General features: G+C 34.1%; 1 long non-coding RNA gene across 5 annotated transcripts; it reads left to right on the top strand.

Moving 5' to 3' along the window:
- The first annotated feature begins 17,720 nt into the window (after positions 1-17,720).
- On the top strand, positions 17,721-23,688 carry LOC132274498 (uncharacterized). 5 transcript variants are annotated; one of them, XR_009470444.1, is made up of 7 exons: positions 17,721-17,802; positions 18,069-18,149; positions 18,443-18,663; positions 18,787-18,931; positions 19,368-19,494; positions 19,603-19,729; positions 23,474-23,688. It is a non-coding gene; the product is annotated as an uncharacterized LOC132274498 (long non-coding RNA). The 5 variants fall into 5 exon arrangements; XR_009470441.1 differs by having other exon boundaries at positions 18,787-19,494; XR_009470445.1 differs by having other exon boundaries at positions 18,787-19,494; positions 23,448-23,688.
- The last annotated feature ends 2,537 nt before the right edge of the window (positions 23,689-26,225 follow it).

The following is a 26,225-nucleotide window of genomic DNA, read 5'->3' as shown; positions in this document are numbered from 1 at the left end:
AGGCAAGATGCAACAAAAAGACCTTGAATTGTGCTTGTATCCCCAATGGAATGTGCTTGATTGCATCTGTGGATGAAGGGGCTTATTTTGTGTCCATGTCCCTGAGTCACCGGAGGAGGCGATCTTTTATCCATTGTCTTTTTTCATTGTTTTCCTTTAATGGGTTATAATGGTTGTTTATAGAAACGGCCTCTCTGGTCTCTTTTTAAGGCATAAAGCTTGTTTGAGGAGGTGAGATCAATGTATAACAAGAAGAAAGAGCAGCTCGATGGTGATAGCTCATCTAGCCAGTTCTCCCACATTTATAAGTAGTGGATCAAGAAAGTTTATCAACCAATATGGTATTCAAATGAAAGACTGATCTTTCCACGTGCTTCCCTGTGTAGCGCACACAAATTAAGCTTTGTAGTGCATACTTACCATATCACAGAGACAGAGTCATCCCAACACGAATAGGAACAGATGTTAAGCTAAAATGCATCTCCCTCTATATATATCTCTCTCAAGGTAGATCCAGATGTGGTTGTGTGAGTAAATATGGTGCATTGAAGGGGGGTGAACACTGTAAGGAAACGTGCAAGTTTTTAAAACTTTTGAGGGATTTGCAATCATAGATCTTGATTCATCACACAAAGACAAGTTTTATGCAAAGATAAATAAAAGATGATGCATAATTCAATAAACAGATTGAATACTTACATCAAAGGTCTGAGTAAACCTTTTGAACTTTCCTCTAAAGTGAATGTTCTCACTTATTGTAGATCTCTTTAGCAAGATCCTTTCTCCTTCCATTCGATTATTATCTTCCCTTTAAGAATCACCAATATGCCTTGATGAATGACCTTGGAATCTAGGCTGGTGGTAGCCTCCTTTAGAAGAGAAAACAAAACCCTAAAATCTAGAGAGAGAAAGTGTATTCCTTTTTCTTGTTCTCCAAGTCACACCTAAAATATACATGAACTCATGTATATATAGGCAAAATAAAAATAAGAATAAGGAAACAATAAATCATTCTCCATCTCTAATTCAACTTTCTCAATCCTAACATGACTCCAATATCAACTTGGGCTATTGGTGAGAATCCTTTTGGCTTACTATTTTCTTGGCTCCTATAAATTAATAATTGGTCCGGTCCATTAAACCATGGACCCAATTCAATTAATTTATAAATTAATTTCTACTCCACTAAAAGAAATTAATTGCACTCCAATTAAATAGTAAATAACCTCTAAGTCAATGTTGCACTTTGACCCCTCTATGCTTAATTATTTTTCGGATAATTAAAGCCATCAATCCGACAACATAATTAATATAATTATTTTGTTACCTTTGATTATTTCCGGCTCGATCACAATAAAATATTTATTTGACAAAAAATAATAATAATTTATTAAATAAATATATATAGAAAATATTTGTCTAAAACATACGAAGGCCTTCGAATTTAATTTGTGATCAACCATAATTAAAATAAAATAAATACAAATGGCACTGATGCAAATATTGAGAATATAGACCTCTAATTATTAATTACATAACTACCCAAAGTGTCGATCTAAAGATCCCGAGGTATCCGCCGAACAAATCAAAGTAATTATTAATTAATAAAAGAGTCTATACTTCTCTCATGCTTGAGAGTCAAAAGCCATGACTGTGATAGAGAGCAATTGCATACGACAACTCTCGCAATATATTTCAATCTATCGTGGACTCGGTTTAAGTCTTAACTAATTAAATGTCCATCCATAATTACCGACTTTAAACCATTTATGATTACTAATTTATATCATAGTATTAATTGCAATTACATACATATATAAATATATTTTGTAATCAAGCGGACACCATCAATTCCATAAAGAATCGAAAAATAATACATTCCATTCACTAATTGTATAATGCTTTAATAATAATATCCAGACAAGAAACCATGACTTTTACAATCCAAAATTAGAATTTGCTATGCTAGGGCACACATATCCTAACAGCTCCCACTTGCATTTATAGCCAATTCAAATCACATCTAACTCCCATGTTCTCCATATGACGATCAAACATCTTGATCGGTAAAGCCTTTGTGAATGGATCAGCAAGGTTATGTTCCGATGCAATCTTGGCCACAAGTATATCTCCTCGCTTTACTATATCACGAACCACATGATGTTTCCTCTGAATGTGTCTTGTTCCTTTATGAAATTTTGGGTCCTTGGTTTGGGCTATAGCTGCACTATTGTCACAATGAAGCGTCATAGGCCGATCTATATGTTCCACAACCTCCAGTTCAATTAGAAAGTTTCTCAACCAAACAGCTTCTTTTGCTGCCTCAGAGGCTGCAATGTATTTTGCTTCCATGGTTGTGTCAGCAGTACAACCCTGCTTGACACTCTTCCAACTAACTGCCCCTCAATTGAACTTAAACACATATCCAGATGTAGATCTCCTGGCATCTGGATCTGATTGAAAATCAGAATCCGTATATCCGACTGGAACCAGATCATCACCTCCATAAATGAGCATTAGATTCTTAGTTCTTCTAAGGTATTTTAAGATATTCTTCACAGCTGACCAATGATCAAGTCCAGGATTGGACTGATATCTACTGACAATCCCTACAGAGTAGCAGATGTCCGGTCTGGTACAGACCATGGCATACATGAGACTACCAACTGCCGAAGCATATGGTATCCGCCTCATTTGCTCAATTTCCTTATCAGTCTTGGGAGACTGGTCATTAGAAAGAGCCAACCCATGTCTAAATGGCAAAAACCCTTTCTTAGAGTTTTCCATTCCAAACCTGATCAGAACTTTGTCAATGTAAGACTCTTGAGACAAGCCTATTTTCTTTTTAACCCGATCTCGCATAAGCTTGATCCTAAGAATATAACTTGCTTCTCCAAGATCTTTCATCTCAAATTTATTGAACAACCACCTTTTAACTGATGACAATGCTTCTATATCATTACCAATGAGTAAGATGTCATCAACATATAAAACGAGAATCATGATGACATTACCCTGTTTTTTCTTGTAAACGCAAGGTTCAAACACGTTTTGTTCAAAGCCAAATAATTTGACTGCCTGATCAAAACAAATGTGCATGAAGCTTGCTTAAGTCCATAAATAGACCTATTCAACTTACATACACAGTCCTCACGACCTTTAACCACGAAACCATCTGGTTGCCTCATGTAGATGTCTTGTTCAAGATGGTCATTTAAAAATGCCGTCTTAACATCCATCTGCCATATCTCATAGTCATAATAAGCACTAATGGCCAAAAGAATGCGAATAGATTTAAGCATTGCAACTGGTGAGAATGTATCCTCATAATCAATACCTTCACGTTGAGTGAAACCTTTGGCAACCAGTCTAGCTTTGAATGTCTCAACATTCCCATCCATTCCTCTCTTTCGTTTGTAGATCCACTTACAACCAATGGGCTGAACCCCACTAGGAAGTTCTACAACATCCCAGACTTTGTTAGAATACATCGATTCCAACTCTGATTTCATGACATCTTTCCAACGATTCGCATCTATATCGGTCAACGCTTCCGCATAGCTTACTGGGTCCGACTCATGCTTATCGGGGACGGCCTCATAGACCTCACCCAAAAGTGTGAGTTTTTCGGGTTGGATGATAGTCCTCCCACTACGCCGAAGGACCGGTGCAGGAATCGATGTACTAGATGATGGTAATTCAACAGGGACTTCTTGTGTCTCATCATTCTCAGTATTTATATTAGGTGTGTCCACTGGGGGTATATCTGACGTGCCAACCATCTCCTCTAACACTATTTGGCTACTAGGTCTGTAGTTCATAATATAATCCTCCTCCAGGTAAACAGCATGAGTGCTGACAATAACCTTATTGTCCCTGGGATCATAAAATAATCCACCTCTAGTGCCCTTAGGATAGCCAACAAACAAGCATGCATCTGATCTTGCTTCTAACTTGTCTGCCTGTTTCTTTCGCACGTGTGCTGGACACCCCATATATGCATGTGATTTAAACTAGGTTTACGTCCAAACCACAGCTCATATGGCGTTCCTGAAACAAACTTGGATGGAACACAGTTTAAAATATACATCGCTGATTCTAAGGCTAATCCCCAAAATGATAAAGGTAATGTAGCAAAACTCATCATAGATCTAACCATGTTAAGTAAAGTTCTGTTTCTCCTTTCTGCCACTCCATTCTGTTGAGGGCAGTCAGGTGCGGATAACTGGCGCACAATACCCTCATTGACCATATGATCCTTGAACTCCCCCAAGAGGTATTCACCTCCTCGATCAAATCGAAGTGTTTTGATAAGTTTACCTAATCTACGCTCCACTTCCGCCTGAAACTCACGGAATTTTCCATAAGCTTCTGACTTGTGTCGCATTAGGTAAATATATCCAAAACGTGAATAATCATCAATGAAAGTGATGAAGTACTCAAACCCTCCTCTCGCTTGGGTGTTCATGGGACCACACACGTCTGTGTGCACCAACTCTAATTGTTCTTTGGCTCTATATCCTTTGGCTGAGTAAGCCCTTCGAGTCATCTTTCCTTCAATACAGGATTCACAAGTTGGCATAGGCTCCTCTGCCTCACAAGGTAATAAACCTCTTTAACCAACCTTTGAATCCTATTTTGATTGATGTGACCCAATCGTAGATGCCAATGATACAATGAGTTTGGAGAAACTGTTTTTCTTTTAACATTAAATCTAGATGAAGTTGCATTTAATTCATAATTTTGCATTTGATATGAGCTAGGAGTTAAAACATATAGATTATCTTTCAATGCACCAGAAGTTATAACACAACCATTTAATTTAATTAAAACATTTTTTCCAAAAGTAAAAATATAATTTTTGCAAACCAACGAAGAAACTGAAATTAAATTGTGCCTAACATTTGGCGCATAAAGACAATCTTCTAAAATAAGACTCCTCCCACTATCAAACTGCATATGAACCACTCCCACTGTTTTAGCTTCCACCTTGGCATTAGATCCCATATGCAAGTATATCTCTCCTTCATTGAGGCTTCTGGACTCCTGGAATCCCTGCAATGAATTGCAAACATGATTAGTGGCTCCAGAATCTATGCACCAGGAATCTATAGATTCAACCACATTACATGCCTCAACAATGAATATACCTTTTCCTTTGCCTTGTATGCGAAATATTGGGCAGTTAGGTTTCCAGTGACCCGGTTGACCGCAATGGAAGCAGTTTCCTTCGCCTTCAACCCGCACTTTCTTCTTTCCCTTATCCTTTTGGATTACTTTGTTTGGCACAACCACAGTTTTGGCACCATCCTTCTTCTTTTTCTTGCCCCTCCTCTTGGGCCTAGAAGTGGATGGTCCAGCAGACTGAGTGTAGTTGATAGATGCACCCTTGCTTTTGTTTATCCCTTCAAAGGTTACCAACTTATTCAATAGTTCAGCGAGTGTGTACTCAAGCTTATTCATATAATAATTAACCCTAAAATAGTTAAATAAGTCTGGCAATGAATCGATAATCATGTCAACCTGAAGTTCACCATCCAAGTTGCATCCAAGGATCTCCAGTTCATTTAAAAAACCAAACATTTTTAAAGCATGTTCCCGAACTGAAGTACCTTGGACCATCTTAATGGTCATCAAATTTGTCATAGCATTTTGGCGTGCGCTCTTACCAATTTGCCCAAACATTTCCTTAAGGTTAAGCATGATGTTTGCAGAAGTGAGATATTGAAGATGTTGACTTTGGAGTACATTCGAGAGTGAAGCAAGAATGTAGCACCTAGTCATCTCATCTGCTTTATTCTATTTCTTAAATACTTCATGCTCCTCAGGAGGATCCTCAGGCAAAGGTGGAAAAGGTCTAGGAGTAGTAAGCACATAATTCAACCCCTCATATGTGAGTACAATATCTAATTGCTTTTTCCAATCGATATAATTATGTCCAGTTAATCGATTTTCTTTTAGTATGTTTGCAAGTGGACTGAATGGACTAGTCATGATAAATCTGAAAATAAAAGCATTCATACAATAAATAAAGTGAATAATAATAATCATGCAAGTATAAAATAATTAATTAATTGTGGGTCCCTTAACAACATTGCATGAAAAATCGGACAATCAATATGCCAATAACTTATCCGGTTGGCGGAATTCATTATTGCTTATTGACGAGAACAACTCATTATTTCCATATCTCTTTAGACAATGCCTTATCTATATATGAAATAATTCCCGATTAGATTTAACCTTTCTAAAATCACCTATTATAGACCACTCCGTTGGGGAGCTAATACTATTGATTTTAGATTGAGTGTATAACATAATTAATGCTCCAACGGAAAAACAAATATTAAATATATTGCCATTAATAGCTTAGACTCTTTAAATCATGCGTAGGGCCTTATTTTTAAAGATCTAACTATAATGGTTATTTAATAAATATATTTTCGTGAGACACCCATTCTTGTAATCTAGACTCTTTAAATCATGCGTGGAGCCTTATTTTTAAAGATCTAATCATAATGGTTATAATTACGAAGGCCATGGGGTAATGTATAAAAAAATCCCCGCTCCCACTCAATTTTTAATAATATAAAACTAGGGTTTTCAATTCATGATTTAATGCATGCAAAACGCCTTGATTTTAATCCAATTAAATTTAGAAAATATATGGATTTTAAATGATTTACTAATCTTTAATTTGAGGCAAAAAATAATTTACAAAAATAATTTTTCTGTTTCCCAATAAATGCTCTCAAATTAATTAGCAATCTAATCCAATTTATCTTCATAATTTAATTAATATAAATCAAGCCATTTAATTAAAAATCATGGATCCAATGCATGAACAATTATAACAACTATTAAATTATTCCATGCATCAAATAATAGACAGAAGCAATATAAATGGCCAATGGATTCAGCTTTTAACATTTAAAAACTATTCTTGTTGTACGGGCGTCTTTCAACTGTCTGTAAACACCCATAGGAAGCTTGTACGCGTCAGGAGAAGCAAATCGCTGCTTGGAATGAGCCCGGAGGACCCCACACGCACTGGCACGCGCCTAGGGCAGGCTGCAAGGCTCGGCACATGCACCCACGCGCCCCCACGAGCCGGCACGCGCTTGGGGGGCGTGGGACGCGCTCTCACGCGCTCCCACGAGAGTGGAGGGCAAGCTGCCTTGGCTGGCGCGTGCAATGCACGCGCCAGCATGTGCATTCTCCTGGCGCATGTGGAACACGCGCCAGGCTCACCATATTGATGCCACACCTGATCCGGGCCACCTCCGACACCCCTTCTCGCCGCCGGCGAAGCTTCGGCCACCGGAAAAAAGCCGAAAAAATTCCAAAAAATCCAGAAAAATCCCAGAAAATTAAATTAAGCCTCAAAAAATTCCCGAAAAATTTCAAAAAATTACTGAAGCATAATTTAACCCTTTCGGACCCTCTTGAAGCTTCATAGCATCCTTTGATAAATATTAAATGACTTTAATAAATACTTACAATTTGAAATACAATGGAAAAAATTAAATTACATCATTGAATATTCAAACGGCTAAAACAAAGCCTTAATTACATTCATCCAAAAATAAAATTACATTCTATATACCTATAAGCTTCATCCATGGCCCAAACACACATCATCATCCATTCACAATTATACATACATCATCATGTATTAATATATATCAACATAATAAATCATACATCAACATATATCAATAATTTTATATATGTATATACGATTTGGATCCATGAATATGATTTTTATAAACACATGTTCTCTAGTAATGAATCAAACCATGTACTCTGATACCACTGTTGGGAAACGTGCAAGTTTTTAAAACTTTTGAGGGATTTGCAATCATAGATCTTGATTCATCACACAAAGACAAGTTTTATGCAAAGATAAATAAAAGATGATGCATAATTCAATAAACAGATTGAATACTCACATCAAAGGTCTGAGTAAACCTTTTGAACTTTCCTCTAAAGTGAATATTCTCACTTATTGTAGATCCCTTTAGCAAGATCCTTTCTCCTTCCGTTCGATTATTATATTCCCTTTAGGAATCACCAATATGTCTTGATGAATGACCTTGGAATCGAGGCTGGTGGTAGCCTCCTTTAGAAGAGAAAACAAAACCCTAAAATCTAGAGAGAGAAAGTGTATTACTTTTTCTTGTTCTCCAAGTCACACCTAAAATATACATGAACTCATGTATATATAGGCAAAATAAAAATAAGAATAAGGAAACAATAAATCATTCTCCATCTCTAATTCAACTTTCTCAATCCTAACATGACTCCAATATCAACTTAGGCTATTGGTGAGAATCCTTTTGGGCTTACTATTTTCTTGGCTCCTTTAAATTAATAATTGGTCCAGTCCATTAAACCATGGACCCAATTCAATTAATTCATAAATTAATTTCTACTCCACTAAAAGAAATTAATTGCACTCCAATTAAATAGTAAATAACCTCTAATTCAATGTTGCACTTTGACCCCTCTATGCTTAATTATTTTTCGGATAATTAAAGCCATCAATCCGATAACATAATTAATATAATTATTTTGTTACCTTTGATTATTTCCGGCTCGATCACAATAAAATATTTATTTGACAAAAAATAATAATAATTTGTTAAATAAATATATATAGAAAACATTTGTCTAAAACATACGAAGGCCTTCGAATTTAATTTGTGATCAACCATAATCAAAACAAAATAAATACAAATAGCACTGATGCAAATATTGAGAATATAGACCTCTAATTATTAATTACATAACTACCCAAAGTGTCGATCTAAGGATCCCGAGGTATCCGCCGAACAAATCAAAGTAATTATTAATTAATAAAAGAGTCTATACTTCTCTCATGCTTGAGAGTCAAAAGCCATGACTGTGATAGAGAGCAATTGCATACGACAGCTCTCGCAATATATTTCAATCTATCGTGGACTCGGTTTAAGTCTTAACTAATTAAATGTCCATCCATAATTACCGACTTTAAACCATTTATGATTACTAATTTATATCATAGTATTAATTGCCATTACATACATATATAAATATATTTTGTAATCAAGCGGACACCATCAATTCCATAAACAATCGAAAAATAATACATTCTATTCACCAATTGTATAATGCTTTAATAATAATATCCAGACAAGAAACCATGACTTTTACAATCCAAAATTAGAATTTGCTATGCTAGGGCACACATATCCTAACAAACACAACTTTTTTGGGAAAGAGACATTGATGACAGAATTATGGCTTTGAGACGGGCTTGAAGTCGACAAAGTGCAACTTTATCCCACAGTGTGCAATGTATATCATGAAGGTACTTCATCCTTTTCTTTTTTTCGGAAAATTACTTTTAAAATGACTGATCAAAAAAAAAAAAAAAAAAAAAAAAAAAAACTTTCAAAATGAAAATTTTAGTTATGTTACTGGAAAAGATAACTTATAAAATAAAATAAAAAACATTATTAGCAAAAAGTTGGCCATTAGGCCCAATACATATTGATGAGATGGTATCATGTGATCCCTCATGAATTGGTTGTCTGCCACCTTTCATTTCCATTGTTTAGTCCGCCTGCTTTATTACTATTATTATTTTAATTACTTTGTATCTATTCCTATTAAATTTGAATTGAGATGCTACTTTTTATGCTACTATTGAACGAGTATTTGCATGTGTCATCATTCATGCGGGTATCGATTATATATTATCCTCAAAATTAATAAGACTAAAATATTCTTAAATTTTTATCCGATTTTATATATATAATATTACAATTGTGGGGGAGTAAAAGTTTATTATCCTATTCTCTTTACTTAGTAATATCTATTTTATCCTGTGGGGAAGCATGAGATTTGAATTTCTTTGGCAACTTCTGTTGCTGATATTTTAAACATGTTACAATGGTCTACTGCTGTGAAAAATTTTCCTTTTCCTAAATTCGTTTAAAGACTCATTGACACTTTTAAAGCTCCAATAACTAGGAAACTTTCTTTTAAGTACCTTAATGAGGATGATTTACCAGGTTACCAAGCCACTAATCCTGAAGGGTATTTTGTGCTTCTTTTATACTTCAAACGGTTGAAGTATTACTTCAATGATTTATTAATTTGTTTTGCAACTTAAATTTCAACAATATTTTGATAATTAAAATGTCAAATCCCCCTGCTACAGGTATAGTCATGAGAAAAAACGATGTCTTTTCATTTGGTACTTTACTTCTGGAACTCATATCCAAAAGAGTCCATGGGGAGGAGAAAAATGAAGTTCCCATTCCTGTGCACAAGTGGGCAAGACATCAAACAAGGGACATCAAGTCCGAGTACAGAATACAAGGGACATCAAACAATTAATATTTAAACAAGCATTTGAATACAAAAAGAATAATAAATAATAAATAAATAATAAGCTGAAAGAAACTAAATAATAAATCCCTATTTTAAAATCCTCAAATAAATAATAATTAAAAATCCAATAATAAAATCCTCCAATCTTCGGATACTAGTAACTAATTAAACTACAACTCGGGAATCCATCCTGTGGACCCCTAATAATATCCTAACTGAAATAACTGAACCGAAATAAAAATAATAAGTAACTAATGAAGACGAGTCCTACGTAGAGTCGGAAGAGTGAATAACTGTCTCTGCTCGGCACGAACAATCTCTAAGACTGGAACTGACGAACACCTGAAAAATAATGGTGGGTCAGGCCCACAAACAAGTTCTAATCTACTACATCCCAAACAGAGACCCGATACACGTACACATCCTAATTAATTCAACAATAACTAAATAGTCCATATGTAGATATATACACACTAAAGGAACCTCACTAGACTATAGAGTTGTCTCAACCTGAATAGTAGGCAACATGCAAAACGCACATATAGTGGGCATGAGTACCTAGACCTACCAGGGTACACAACTACGCTATATCTAGCTACACATCCATGGCGATATACGCACCCTAACCACTGATCCTGAGATTCAAGCTCATATCATGGTGTATAATTATATATTTAAAATCCGTCCTATCCAACCATCAAAAATAAACTATCCAATTATTATTTTAATAATATGTCATCCAACTATTCCGTCGACTTGACACGAATAAGTAGGACTTAACACTATGGTTAATCCGTTCCCTTATTAAAAATAGGTAGGACTTAACTTTTAAGTTAATCCGTCCCTAATATGCCCCCATCCCATAATGGTGCATTAATCCACATCATAACCAAAGAAAACTTTCAAATCAAAGGATAATGTCAATAATGTTTATATATAACAATCCAAATAAATATGATATAAATCATATACACATCCTTTGCATTTACTTGAGCAAAAATATAAATTCCAAATAGCATACATTTAATTTACATCACAAGAAACTAACATGCATCTCAACTAAATTGTACATCTCCATATTCTGATTAAATTAATTTAAATCTAACAATTGATTAAAATAATTTAATCCAAGAATATTTAATTAATTTATCTCATTAATAATTAATTAAATTCCATACTTAGCATGTAAACTTAAATCATGCATTCCAATTCTTAATGAATTTATTAAATAAATATTTAATACTAATCCATTAATCAAAAATAATAATATCAGTTTAATATCACAATATTAATTAGTCTAACTTTTAAAATATTTAGCGCATAATTAACATTTTTTTTACATACCAAATTCCTTCCTAATAATTTGAAACAATAACAAATTACTTTAAGTTGAATTTTCATTATGGCTTACGTAGGAATTGAATTTCAATTGCAAACTCAATGTAAGAAATTGAAGATTCCTAAAGCTATTCTTCCTCGTTCGGCGTGCATGGAAAGAAAACAAAATCTCATTACCATTTAAATCACATTATGGATTTTCTTTATTAAATCAATTATCAATAGTTTTCTCGTTCGGCGCGCACAGATTTATAAAGAATGCCTTATGACTTTACCCACATATGCATAAACTGATTGATTCATGCTAACATAAATAACATAAATTAAGTTAAAATCAAGGCCACCAACAGCGTAGGCAGAAGAAAACAAATAATTAAAATTCATTATTGAAATATGAACTGAAATTCCTAAATCAATTCATATAATTAGATTCCAATTAATTTATTAAAAAAAAAAAACCTAGAATTAATCTAGCATGCATAGAGTATGAATGAAAAGAGAAGAGAAGAATTAGAACTTGCCTTTAGGGATTTGATAAAAACCCTAACCTCCTTTTTCCTTTTTCTCTTCCTTCCTCTTCCTTCTTTCTCTCTCTAAAATATAGTACGTGATATATTTTCTAACCTCTTTCACAACTCTATAGTTATATATTTATAGGCAACTAAAATAACCATAATCCTTTTCCCATTCCAAGACAAACTAAAATGAAATAAAAATAAAATAAAATAAAATTTAAATACTAAAAAGGTAACTAAATATATGTTACGTATAATCTATGTGTACCCCTTTTTATATATAACATATAAATATATATCAGATTATTATTAAAGGGACTTTCCTTACATATATATATATATATATATATATATATATATATATATATATATATTTATTAAATATACATATACATGGGTAATCATCCATACCCATTAAACCCCTTATCCAAGTAGTCCATGGAGCCCAATTGATTGGTCAATTACTACTATCCATATCCAATTCCTTAAAAATATAAAAATAAAATAAAAATAAAAATAAAACAATTAAATCACATTCAATTCAATTTAAACAAATAATAAAATCAATTAAACAAGTAAACAATTAGCCAAGAAAACAACTAAATAATTAAATGCAATTAAACCTATTAAAATAATACCGAGACTATCCTTTTTAAATTAGGGATATTACATGCTTGATCAGGTTTCTTTTGCTGTCTACATATTCACCACACCTAGCTTTACTCTAAATTCATTTTGAAGAAAAGTATCTTGAGAAATTTACATACATTATCCTAAAATGCAGGGTTACAATCCCATATTATTTGACTTTGGTATGCTACCTGGTGCAGTTCTTGGTGATAAGACAAACGAACCGAGTAGGTTTTTGCCTGGATCTTTTGGTTACATTGATCCAAAGACTAGTACTGGTATGACAATTTGATGTTTAATTTTTAATTTTTTTTCTAGATAGATAAGTTATTGCTATACTCACCATCAGACATCTTTTTAATGAGATTCTGTAAACTTGTAATGTTACCACTAGAGAATATGCTACATGAGATGGTGAAAAAAGAAGAAAGGGGTCATAAAACCTTTGTTGTTTCATAACCAAAGGGAAGTTTAGCCCAATGGTATAACCTCCCCATCCTCAAAGAGGAGGGAGAGGGGTTTGAGCATGGGCATGCGCGAAAGCACGCGAGTAGTTACATCATCCAAAAATAAAAAAATAAAATAAAATAAAGAAATGAGAAGTGAAAATGAACCCATTTAAATGAAAGTGTCTTTTTGCATAATTGTAAATTTGTTCTTGTCAGCTCTTTTTAGTCAGGAGTCCGTAGTGCTGAATGTCAGAGGTTTGAACATTTATTTGAACCTCACTATTGGATTTCTCAGCCAACTAAAAACTTGGGTGATGTTTTTTTTGGGTCGTTAGGCTTAAATGTATCACTAAAGATTGACTGAGGTTATGGCCTTAAATAGAGCAGAATGATAACTTAGAATTTATGTAGCTGACCCCAAGTAGTTGGGAAAAGGCTTGGTTGTTGTTGTCAGTTAAAATATATTGATAAAACGATGTACAGCGTAATTCATTGCTTGCTTGAAAGGTTTGGAGCTACATATAAGGGTTTTGTTTACGTAATAATGAGGTGTTACCCGTAACATAGTAGAGATCCAGAGTGGACTGAGTGAGGTGAAAGTCCATGCAAACTTTTGAGAGAGAAAGAAATGATGGCAATGTCAAAGTTCACCATTGACTACCTTGGTGAAGGTTTACATATGAGAGAACTAGACAAAGCATAGGTGAGAGAGTGATGGTTCTTCTGATTTTCTTCTCTCCTTTGGCTTTGGTAAACTGTCATTTTATAGGGCAAAGGTGAGGGTAGATGAGGCCATCATGTGGTAATATATGAACTTAATGAAATAATAAAGAGAGAAAGTATATGTACAAACAAAGTAATGCGAGACAAGGGTGTAGAATTGTTATGCGAGAGAAGCAGTTTTATATAACAATAATGACAATTAGAATGAATTTTATAATTTAATTGATAGTTGTAGCTCCTAGACTTTGACTTTAGGATGAAGAGAAATAATTGCGGGAGCATAAGCATTATAATCTAATAATGAAATAAAGATATGAAATAATAAATAAATAAATGAATGGTATAGAATTAATTGATTTATTTTTACTTATCAAAAATAAATAAATAAATGAATAATAATAATAATAGAAAAAAAATGTAACTAACAATGAGTCGAAATAAATTAAATGGAAAAGACCAATGGTATGGACATATTAAACCGCATTCGATGTTGGTCGGGCAGCACGCAGGTCTCGAGAGGTGTTGATCCGAAGTTGCACTCGAGTTGCAAGGTGTGCTCGAGGAGAGATTTAGTTTGTGAGGTGGACACTAGTCTCGATCAGTTTGTTGAGATAGTTAAGAGCGCAAGAAAGGAAAACAAAGGGTAATCGAACACCCCATTTGAAGGGAAAGACTTGGCCTCGTGATAATAAATTAATAATCTCATTCTTTTTTCTTTTTTTTAAAAGCCCATCAAAGAGATACTTGAGGGGAAAAACTATCTAGTGATGATTTACAATAGGTTTTAGTCTTTATACTATATCTATATATATATACACACTCAAAACAAAATAAGGTGTTACTGAGTGAGATGAAAGCCGAGGCAAACTTGAGAGATAGAAAGTGGGCAAGAAGCCGGGGCAAACTTGAGAGAGAGAAAGTGGGCAAGTGCCATGCACAACACTTGCCCATACAAAATAATGGGCGAGTGTCATACACTTGGCCACTTGCCCATACAAAATAATATGAAATTATATTACATTATTTTTTATTGACGTATTTGTGTCCAATATTTTCCAGTTTCGATCAGTGTACGGATATAAAATTACCAAGCTAGCAATGCGCTGTGTGCAAAAAGAAATGATACTCCACCCAACAATGAAGGAAATTGTTCAAATTTTGGAGGATGTCTCTGGTGTTCGTTGTCATTATGGTGATGTGGGTTTTTAATCTGATGCTTCTAGGGTCTCTGTGCAGGTGGAAGATTCAGTTTACTGTTCTTCAAGCTAATTTCCAAATTCTGGAAAACTCAGATAACTGCAACAACCAAACATGTTACCTTTACCTTTTTTTCATCTTCTTTTAAGGTCCTTATATTATCTTCGTTCTGATTGATATTCATATAGTACAGTATTTTGCATCCGATGATGGTAATGTGAGATCTGGTAATTGTTCATGATAGTATCAATTCCATGACGTTAGCCTTTCTAGGACGTCTTGTTTTGGCCATTGTGTGTGGAAAATGGTATTTGAAGCTGACTTATTGAAACTGATGAAGAATGATATTGCACAGATTTGTTCATAGGTTTTATCCAAAAATGTCTCATTCTATTTGGAAATAGCACATGTATATATAAGCATTTCACCTTCATCTTTTCCAGAGATGTGAGATTGTGCAACTCCCAGAGTCCACCTACATCACACAGGCCGGTCTATCTCATGCCCAGGACCCTATATAGGAGGAGCCAGCTGAGCCCACACAGTCTCCTCATTCTGACAGTAGATTACACTCTGATGCTGGAGTATCTCCTTCACACGGTGATGCTGAGGCTGAGAACATACCATCTCCACCGCCACAGCCAGCTCAGCCAGCCCAGGAGCTTTATCCTAACTAATCCCCGAGACAGCATATAAAATACCCATTCCATATGGGTCGGACAAAACTTGAACTTTTTACCCACAAGCAGGAATGGACCCAGAAAAAATACGTAAGAGGGGGTGATTTTTAACAAAAAAAAAAAATGTTGAGGGGGCAATAGTGGAGTTTTTTTTATTAAAGATGTTGTAAAACATACCGAATCCAAGTTTTTAAGCAAGAAAAAAAAAATTAAAAAAAAAAAAAAAACAACTCAAACCATAATTAAGCAGCTTGAAAGGGCTTTCTGCTAACTATGAATGACTGAAAAGGCTTTTACCATCACAGGTTGCCTTCACAGACACCAACCAGAATGGGAAACATTCATTTTCAAAATTTATGCCTCAAGGTACAGTTTTATCGGATATGAATTTTTTTTTTTCCTTTTTTTTGGGGCACCGGATTTAATAATGAGTAGAATCTTTTTTGGGAAAACTACACTCAGTAGAGTTGGGAGTTCTAATTACAGAGTCTAGTTTTCACTTTAGTTGAATTAGACAAAATAATTACACATGCATTGAAAATGGCTTTTTTAAATCAAATAATTCATTGATGAATTTGTTGGGAGTTTACTTGTACTCAACTTTTCAAAGTCGGGAACTTTACTTAATTATTAAGGAATTTCCATTCGCGGTTTTTATCTATGGATTGTGCTTGAATTTCACTCTCAATAAATTGATATTATCCTATTAATATTTAATGGTTTGAAAGAATGTTTAGTTTCTTCAATAGAGCATTTAACCGAACAAATGATTTGCACACAATTTCATCTCAAAACAAACATAAACAAAGTCTTTTGCTCTAGAAAATGAAAATATTATTCTATAGATAAAGAAGACGCAAAATTATATGTAAATATATGTTATCTTAGTGTATATGTATATATAGAGAGTGTATACTCTATAACATAAATCTCACTTTGTAATTTGTTGTAATGAATTCGATTTCTTGTTGTGCAATAAAAGACAATGATGTCTTGGATTTGCAAATCCTACTTCAGTTATACAGAAACCAATGTGGAATTCCTAATGAGTTTTGTTATTTTGCTGATTTATTGAGTGAATATATTATTTAATTTTGAAGGATAATTTAGTATTTTAAAATCAGAAGGTGGGGAAATTTAAACTTAAATAATTATTCTCAATCTATATGTAATTATTTTGTCTAATTCAACTAAATTAAAAAATTAAACTTTAAAATAGATTACTTTATAATATATGACTCATAAGTTAAGTCACATAAAGCGAGAGTGAGAGCGCAAGTGAATTTGAGAGCGCGAGCGTGAGAGTGGCAAAATTAAGTCATAAAGACATAAACAGTGAAAATTTAACCGAGAGTGAGTGCGGAGCGTGAGAGCGGGAGCGCGCTCGGAACGTGAGAGCGACACATGTTGAGAAGAATTGCGTGACTTAGCTCCTAAGTCTATTTAAACATAGCCTCCCAATACTTTTGAAAATTGTACATTTACTATAGTTTAGGAAATTATTTGTCAAATGAGGATATTGGCTGCAAAATTTATTTTAAAATATATGTGAAATCAACAATAATTTTTTTCAAATATTCTTTATTTATTTATTATTTTTTTTTGAGATTGTCTGCGTCATTTAATAATCAAAACCAAAGGACTTGGTGTGTTTTTTCTCTTATTTTCTTTTCTTTTTCTCTTCTCCTTTCAGATTAATTGGGCTGTTCGAGTGAAGTGGATTGGGCCCAACGTTCTCTGTCTGAGGCGGGCCCAAAGATTCTTGCACACATCACAACCCTGGTTATCACACACCATAGGAACCGAGTGTGTGTTTTGGCTCGAAATCAAACAGAAGCTTAGTCTGGAAGGAAGGGCGTAGAGAGAGAGAAGACCTAATCCTAATTGAAGGTGAGAATCTTTTGTTTCCCCCATTTAATATGTAGGTTTGCATGTAGAATCCAAAATATTCTATCAATTTGAAAATTTCAGTTTCGTTTTAATATATAATTTTTGTTTTTATTATTAAAATTTCATTGGGAAGTGCAGACCGTGATCGCCTTGTGTCATTGTTACCTGATCATCTATTGTATCCCAAATCCTGGTTTGATTAATCGTTCATGGTTCTGATTTCTGTGTTGTCCTTGTTTCATTTAAATTTCATTGTTTGGCGCCAGGGAATTCATGCCTTGGAACTGAAATTGGGGAACATCTAATTCGTATTGTGGACTGATATTGTCTTCAATTTCAGTTATAGGGTATTGCTCTCTCACTGCCAACGTAGCTTTAATGATTTTGTAGATTGTTCTATATTGGTTGAACCAGTTTAGACAACTTTAGTACTCAAAATCTTCAAATTGGTGTTTGGATTGGCTTCATATCTGTGTGCGTGTATACTAATAAATTTGGTTTGATGTGATTTTACTCATAATGATGCAATTTATACACAAAAAAATGTAGGATGTATTCGTGAGTATATTGATTTCACATGGTTCATATGAAAAGAAACTTTGTCTGACCATTTATATTCTGCCATACAAAACTGGAATAGGTCCAGCAATGGAAGGAGAAGGATTGGATCTTAGGAAATGTTCTCCTGAGGAGTTAAAAGATTTAACCGATAATTTTAGCGAAACAAACCTGATTGGGGAAACCCAATTTGGCAGAGTGTTCTGAGGAAAGACTCAGCAAGGTCAGGATGTGACGGTGAAGATCTGGGAAGAGGGAGGATTACTTTTTGTTGGCAAGAATGAAAATCGTTCCCAATTGATGGTAATAACAATTTTTGTTTTTGATTTTTTTCCCCAGTTTCGTGTTTCAATAATCTTAATTTGAATTTTGTAGGTTATATATGTTGTTCTTGTAGTTTTCTATGATGTGTTTCTATCTTCCCAGGCAGAATGTACTTTTCTAAAAGAGCCGAGTGTCAACCATCATCCAAACTTGGCCAAGTTGATGGGATACTGCTGTGAAGATAGTCTTTTGTGTGTTGTTTATGATCTTAATCCTTTGGATACATTGCGTAATCTCATAGTTAAAGGTATTAAAACATTTTTCACTTTGATTCTTTTGTTACACCTAGATTTTATCTTATCATGTATCACTTTGTTGTGCATATAGATCAAAATTTTCAGTTTATGTTTGGAGAGTTTTTGTGGGGGCGAAACAATACTTGCAGAATAATAACCATGATCGCAATACGAACTTATTCTGTTGTTCATCATATCGTGATCTAAGATGACATTTATAGCTTTGCCTTGCAGTCAATATCCGATTAATTCTTAAGCTGGGTCTTAAGCTGATCCGATTAGGAGTTAATTTGTTTAGTTTTGCACCTTATTGGATATATTCAATTAATTGCTGCAACCAGTACACGGTGTGGTGGTTATTTGCTGCAGGCAGCAGGTATGTTAATGTAATTAAGAAAGTTTCTTCGTTTCTGTTATTTACCAACACTTTTTTTTTTTTGGGTGTAGATAGTTTTTCCTGGCTCCAAAGAATCAAGGTGGCAATTGGATTTGCACGTTTGCTTGAGCTTTTGCATGGTCAATCACCGGAATACATTGTTCGCATATTGATGCTGCACATATAATGCTTGATCAGGTTGATTTTGCTGTCTACGTGTTCACCGTACCTAGCTTTGCACGAAACTCATTTTGAAGAAAAGTATCTTGAGAAATTTACATGACATTATGTTATCCTGAAATGCAGGGTTACAATCCAATAGTATTTGACTTTGGTATGCTTACTGGTGGAGTTCTTGGTGATAAGAGTAGCGCCCCGAACAGGTTATTGCTTGGATCTTTTGGTTATATTGATCCGAGGATTCCTGCTTCTGGTATGTCAATTTGATGTTTGTTTTACAATTTTTTGTTAGATAGATAAGTTATTGCCTTCTTCACCATGAGACATATTATTTATGAAATTTTGCAATCACTAAAGATTATGCTATATGAGAGGGTGAAAAAAAAAAGAGAAATGAGAAGTGAAAATCTAACCATATAAATGGAAAAGACTTTTTGCATAATCATAAATTTGTTCTCGACCGCTCTTTTTAGTTGAATCTGCATTGCTGAATGTCAGAGGTTTGAACATTTATATTTGAACCTCTCTCTTGGATTTCGCAGCGAACTAAAAACTTGGAAAATTATTCTTACGTTAAAATGTATTACAAAAAAGATGTACAGTGTCGCTTAATGCTCGCCTTGAATGATTTTATCAAGCATCATAACTGACACCATAAAGAAGCTAATAAGTGTAACTTTTCACATTATAGAGTAAAAGATCCTAGACGCTAAAAAAATCCTCCCACAACTTGAGAGGTATTCTGTTATTTCTTAGGGTGATCTAGTTAGTGAAAAATACACGGACCTCTCCTATGTTTTGGATAATTACACTTACCTCCCCTTTAAGTAACAGGCGTTAATGCTCGCCTATAGAGTTTAAGAATTTACTATATTGAAATATGGCTGCCATTTCACATTAATCTTCTAAATACAATGAGAAAATAATAAACATTATCACTTATATAAAAATAAAATAATAAATATTAGGGATTATTACATATAAATGGTGCAAATGACCTATATTTACCATTTGATGGAGTCAAATTATCATAGTTTCGAAAAAATGAAGACATGGAAAAACACTGTTTACCCTCACTGGGGTATCACTTTTAAGCACATAGGTACCATTTTTTGTGCGTGCAGGTATCATTTTTTGTCATTAGATACCACTTTTTGTGTTGCACAAAAAAATGGTACCTAATGCACAAAAAAGTGGTACCTATGTGAATAAAAATGGTACATCTATGCTCAAAACAAAAGTGGTACCTGATGCACAAAAAGTGGTACTTCCGTGCACAAAAAATGGTACCTATGAGTCTAAAAGTGGTACCTCAGTGAGGGTAAAAGATGTTTTTCCATGTCTATATCAGCATTTTTGTCAACTTCATTTTTTTGAAACTCTGAGACTTTGATTTCATTAAATGGTAAATATGGGTCATTAGCACCATTTATATGTAATAATCCCTAAAAATTATTATAATAGCTCGAGTTCAGGTTGCACATCTCTCAACCTTAGCCTAAATTGAAATGAGATCTATTTAAGAGACATATATCCAAGCTCATCTTAGACAATGAAAAACCTATCGCGACTCAACCTCAGTTTGGGTTGAGTTAACTCAACCAACAAACCCGTAGTAGGATATGGCTCCACCCATGTTGAATATCCTAAAAATCATGTTTTAATTTTTTTTGCCATTTAGCTATATAGACACACTAGGCACACATTGCATACACAACACAGACACAATATTGATATGTCATGGACATCATACAATTGTCCAGTCATAGCCGTCACAATCAGCAGGAGTTGCTATATAAAATCACCCCCCACCCCCCACCCCCCCCCCCCCCCCCCGCGGCGGTTCACGCACACCCCCAAAAATTATTTATATAAGAGGTAAGCTTGCACATTTTGAAGCTGTGAAGATGAAAATGAATCAATAAAATTATAATGGATGTAGAATAAAGAACAATTTTGTTATTCGTTTTGGGTACAAAATTTTTTATATATATATTATTTATAAATAGATGGACCGTCTGTGGAGCAGCGGCTCAATAGGGAAGTGATTCGGTGTGGGCGTGTACATGGGAAGATGTTGTACCCGCCAATCAGGGCCATTAGATTAGTTGAATTTATGTGGATTGATATGGTACATTGCGGCACATGGAATTGTGGTACACATATTGATCTGGACCATTAGATTATTTAATTTTAGGTGGAATAATCCGGTGCATTGCGGCACATGATAAGATGTTAAACACCCTAATTTAGGCCATTGGATTAATTTAATATAAGTAAAATGATTCGGTGCATTATGGTGTATGGAAAAGGGTACGCATGTGCATCCGGACCGTAGATGTGGTCTAGTCAACAAAGGAATAATCTAGTGTAAGCGAGCTCACAGTAACTGAAAACTCCAGCCAATCAGAACGCGCAGTACACATGGAAACTTGGATCTGGTGCATGCAAGTGCGTGAAAAGCGCGTGGGCGCGCGTGCTGATCCATTGTGTGACACTAAATTGAAACGGTTATAATTCAGTCATTTTAAATCGAAATTGGGTCATTCTTGAGTTCAAATTTAAGAATTTTTCGTCCTCTTTTCAATGGTACCAATTTTATTATCAGATTCCCATCATACTAGGAGGTATTTACGTTTTAGTGAGACGGTATTGAAAAATTATTTACTGAGATGGAGTATTTATGGGAAACTATTTCTGACGATATTTAGTAGCATTTAAATTGCGTAAATATAATTAAATTAATATATTATTAGGGAAGGAAGTGTATGTGTATATATATATATATATATATATATATATATATATATATATATTATATGTATGTATGTATACATGTGTATATAAGGTTTAATTGCTTAGGATAAGTATGGAGGGATGTGTATGTATATATATAGATATATATTGATATATATGTATATATATGATTTAAATAATAAAAAATTATTATGGATGGTATTATACATATTTATATATTATATAATATATGTGTATGTATATATATATCAATTAAGATTATTATTATTATTCTTATTTGATATATCTGGAGAGGCTGGTTAGCAAATTTGTGATATGCTTATAATTTACCGGAGATGTTTATGTATGAATTAGCTTACTGTCAAGTTTAAAGCTAATACATAGTTAAGTTGTAAGCATAAATAAGTTGTCATAGGCGTAAATATATTGCCTAAGTATTTGTATGAATAAAATACATACATAGGAAGCATGAATGAGTTGATAGTTTAAAAGTATAAAATATATACTTGTGGAGGCATGGTTGAATTGCTAATGTATAAATAAATATACTTATGGAGGTATGGTTGAATTGCCAAAGTATAAATATATATACTTAAGGAGGCATGGTTGAGTTGCCAATATATAAATAAATATATTTATAATGGTATGGTTGATTTGCCAAAGCATAAGTTAATGGTTATGGGTATTAGATGTTTAAATTATATCTACGGTTATTGTATGTATAAGTTAGATTAGGATTAGATATTCTTAAATTAGAATAATCTAGTAGTTACATGTTAGTGTATTATTTTATATATATTAGTAAAATAATATTAGTAGAGACATGGATGATTTGTCAAAGCCTAGGTATTGGCAGTATGATTTAAATAATTAAATTCATTATTGGCTTTTGGATTAAATATAATTTTTCTTGTATTATATTTTATTATTTAAATGATTAAATATTTATTTAAAATGGAGTTAAAGTTAAAGGGGTTTCTCTTTAAAAGAGAAGGAGTTTTGAGTTGGTTTAGGTGTGATTATGTTTAATCATGGTTTAATGATTTTAAAAATTAATGAAACTATTAATGGAAGGGAATGTTATACTGTATATAATTATTTATACATATATGTTTCATTGTTTATTAAACTTAAAACTTTATTAGGTTTGATTTTGATCCGAGATGATCTACTTATTTGTTTTCAGAGGTCTGATAGAGAAAACTTGTTCGTAGGGTTTAACCCACGATTTATTTTTCAGGTTATTAGAGGTTCCAGTCTCGAGGTTGAGGATCCACAGCTGGGAGACTGTCATTCATCTATTCATCTTGTGTACTTTTAAGTAGTATTGGATTATTGAATAATGTTTTAAGGGGTCCTTGAGTTACTGGATTTCCGAATTGTAATTGTTGGAGAATTATCAATTAATATTTATTTATTAGTTTCTTCAGCGGTTTATTTATTCTTTATCATTCATCTTTGTATTCTGTACTTGTTTAAATACTTTAATTGTTCTGATATCCCCTGGTTTTGTTCGCGGACTTGATCAACCCGTGTTCTGAAATTAGGGGGTATCACATTTGTTTTCACAGTTAGATCATCACCTAGTTTTATTCTGAATCTCTTTTCACAGTTTGATTCTGTAACAATAAGAAACTGAAAAACCTTAAAATTTAATCGAAGACGGGGCTGTGGTGGGATGGGGATGGGGCAAGTGATGGCGGGGCAGGGGCGGTTATGGGGGTGGGGTAAGATTTTAATCGGTTATGGGGGTAGTTTTGGGGGTACTGAAATTAAACGGGAGCGGGGATAGGGAATGGGAAACCAGCCCCAAACCGCCCCATTGCCATCCATATCTTAATGGCATGGAGGAGAGTGTGCGCGCTAACAAAAGTAGCACGGAGATTCTTAAACAAGGGATCAGATGGGGGTTTTCGTGGAGGATAAACATAGGCCACGGTAATGATTTATTTTTATTTTTTTTCTAGTCAAATTGACTTAGAAACCAATCTGGTAATAGAATTAGATTGTGTGATCACAAATAAGACAAATAAGAAATAAGGTGTTTGTGTGTGATTCATACAATGTAATAGAAAGAAAGCAAATCAGGTTTTTGAATTAGATAAATAAACTATATTAGGGAAAAGATACATGTTCATTCTATGGTTCCCAAGGACCGAGATAGCAAACCTCCCATTTGTTCCTCCAGTCCATCTATAGCCATCCTTCCCCCATAACACTGGACCTAACCCTCCCCTCCCTAGTTCATTTGCAGGTAGATAATCGCTGAAGGAGTTCATTTGTTCTATAAAAAAACTTAAATGAACCATTTCCTGTAAAATAAAAATTGATATTAATGAAGAAAACCTAATTCAAAATAATTAAAGATAAAAACAATATATTGCATGAAAATAGAATTTACGGCGTTTTGATCAATTTTGGAATTATTACATAATTGAATTACAATTCAAAATCATTTGTTAGGATAAACCATTCATCCAAAATTTATGTTTATTCAAAATAATGTTTTCCAAAATCATGCTTTAATAGTTGATTTGAAGCAACACCAGCAAACAAATAAATAAAGTTAATTAATAAGATAACAATACACACACGAAAAAAAAAAAAAGATGGAAAAACTTGTTCAAGCCCTCGTAAATTAGTCTGGTACTTAAATAAAAATGGACAAGTATTTTCAAATCAATGTTGTCAAACAACCGAACAACACTTCAAGCTTCAAATCAGTCCAATACATAAACAACAAATTCATGTTTATTCAAAATGATGTTTTCCAAAATCATGCTTTAATAATCGATTTGAAACAACACCAGCAAACAAATAAATAAAGTTCATTAATAAGATAACAATGCACACACGAGGAGGGGTGGCAATTTACCCCAACCCGTTGGGGAACCGCCCAACCCCTGCCCCGTTTAAAGTGGGTTTGGAGAACCGTTTATTTCAATAGGGCGGGGATGGGGATTGAAAAAAAAACCGCCGGTTTCGGGGCGGGGGCGGGGGATAGGTACCCCCAGCCCGAAACCGCCCCGGTTAGATATGAAATTAGTATTAATAGTTTTATAGTTTACCCTTACCTGTTATTGTATTTACCAAACAAACATTCATTATATATATATATATATATATATATATATAAGGAAACCGTATTCAGGCATTCCTATCTTCTAAGTTCTAAGATGCAGCCACGCCTGAGAACCATCCCAACTGAGAACAAAGCAGTTAATGAGCGACGAAGCCAACATAATATGACCTCCTTCACCATCTTCAAATCTTCATCTTCTCTCTCTTGTTCTCTGGCCTCAGATCTCTACAGCCTCAGCCGAGTGATGAAGCAAATCGACACCACTTCTCATCCCCTCACCCTCATGGGGCTTCCTTCAGTCCTTCACCATCTTCTCTCTCTTCTTCTCCAGCCATAAATCTCTGATCAATGAAATATATATATATATATATATATATATATATATATATATTTGATGCATCAAGTTATACCTTTTCACAGATTGATTCTTCTTTTGTTATCATGGGTTTTGTTTTCACAGTTAGATCATCCATAGTTTTATTTTGATTCTCTTTTCGCAGTTTGATTCTGTAACAATAAGAAACCGAAAAACCCAAAAATTTAATCAGGGATGGGGTTGTGGCGGGGCGGGGATAGGGCAAGCGATGGCAGGGCGGGGGCGGTAATGGGGGTGGGGGTAAGATTTTAATCAGTTATGGGGGCGGTTTTGGGGTACTAAAATTAAACGGAGGCGGGGATGGGGAATGGGAAACCCGCCCCAAACCGCTCCATTGCCATCCCTACACACGAGAGAGAGAGAGAGAAAAAAAAAAAAAATAGAGCAGGTGGAAAAACTTGTAACACCTTCAAGCCCCCGTAAAATAGTCTGGACCTAAATAAAAATGGACAAGCATTTTCAAATCAATGGTGCCAAACTACCGAAGAACACTTCAAGCTTCAAATCAGTCCAATACATAAACAACAAATTCAT

This window comes from Cornus florida, unplaced genomic scaffold (assembly GCF_030987335.1).
Source record: "Cornus florida cultivar Cherokee Brave unplaced genomic scaffold, ASM3098733v1 CherokeeBrave_3.0.0_Hap2_Chr09, whole genome shotgun sequence".
Classification (NCBI taxonomy): Eukaryota; Viridiplantae; Streptophyta; class Magnoliopsida; order Cornales; family Cornaceae; genus Cornus; species Cornus florida.
The sequence above is the reverse complement of the archived record's forward strand: the minus strand, read 5'-3'. Positions and strand labels throughout refer to the sequence as shown.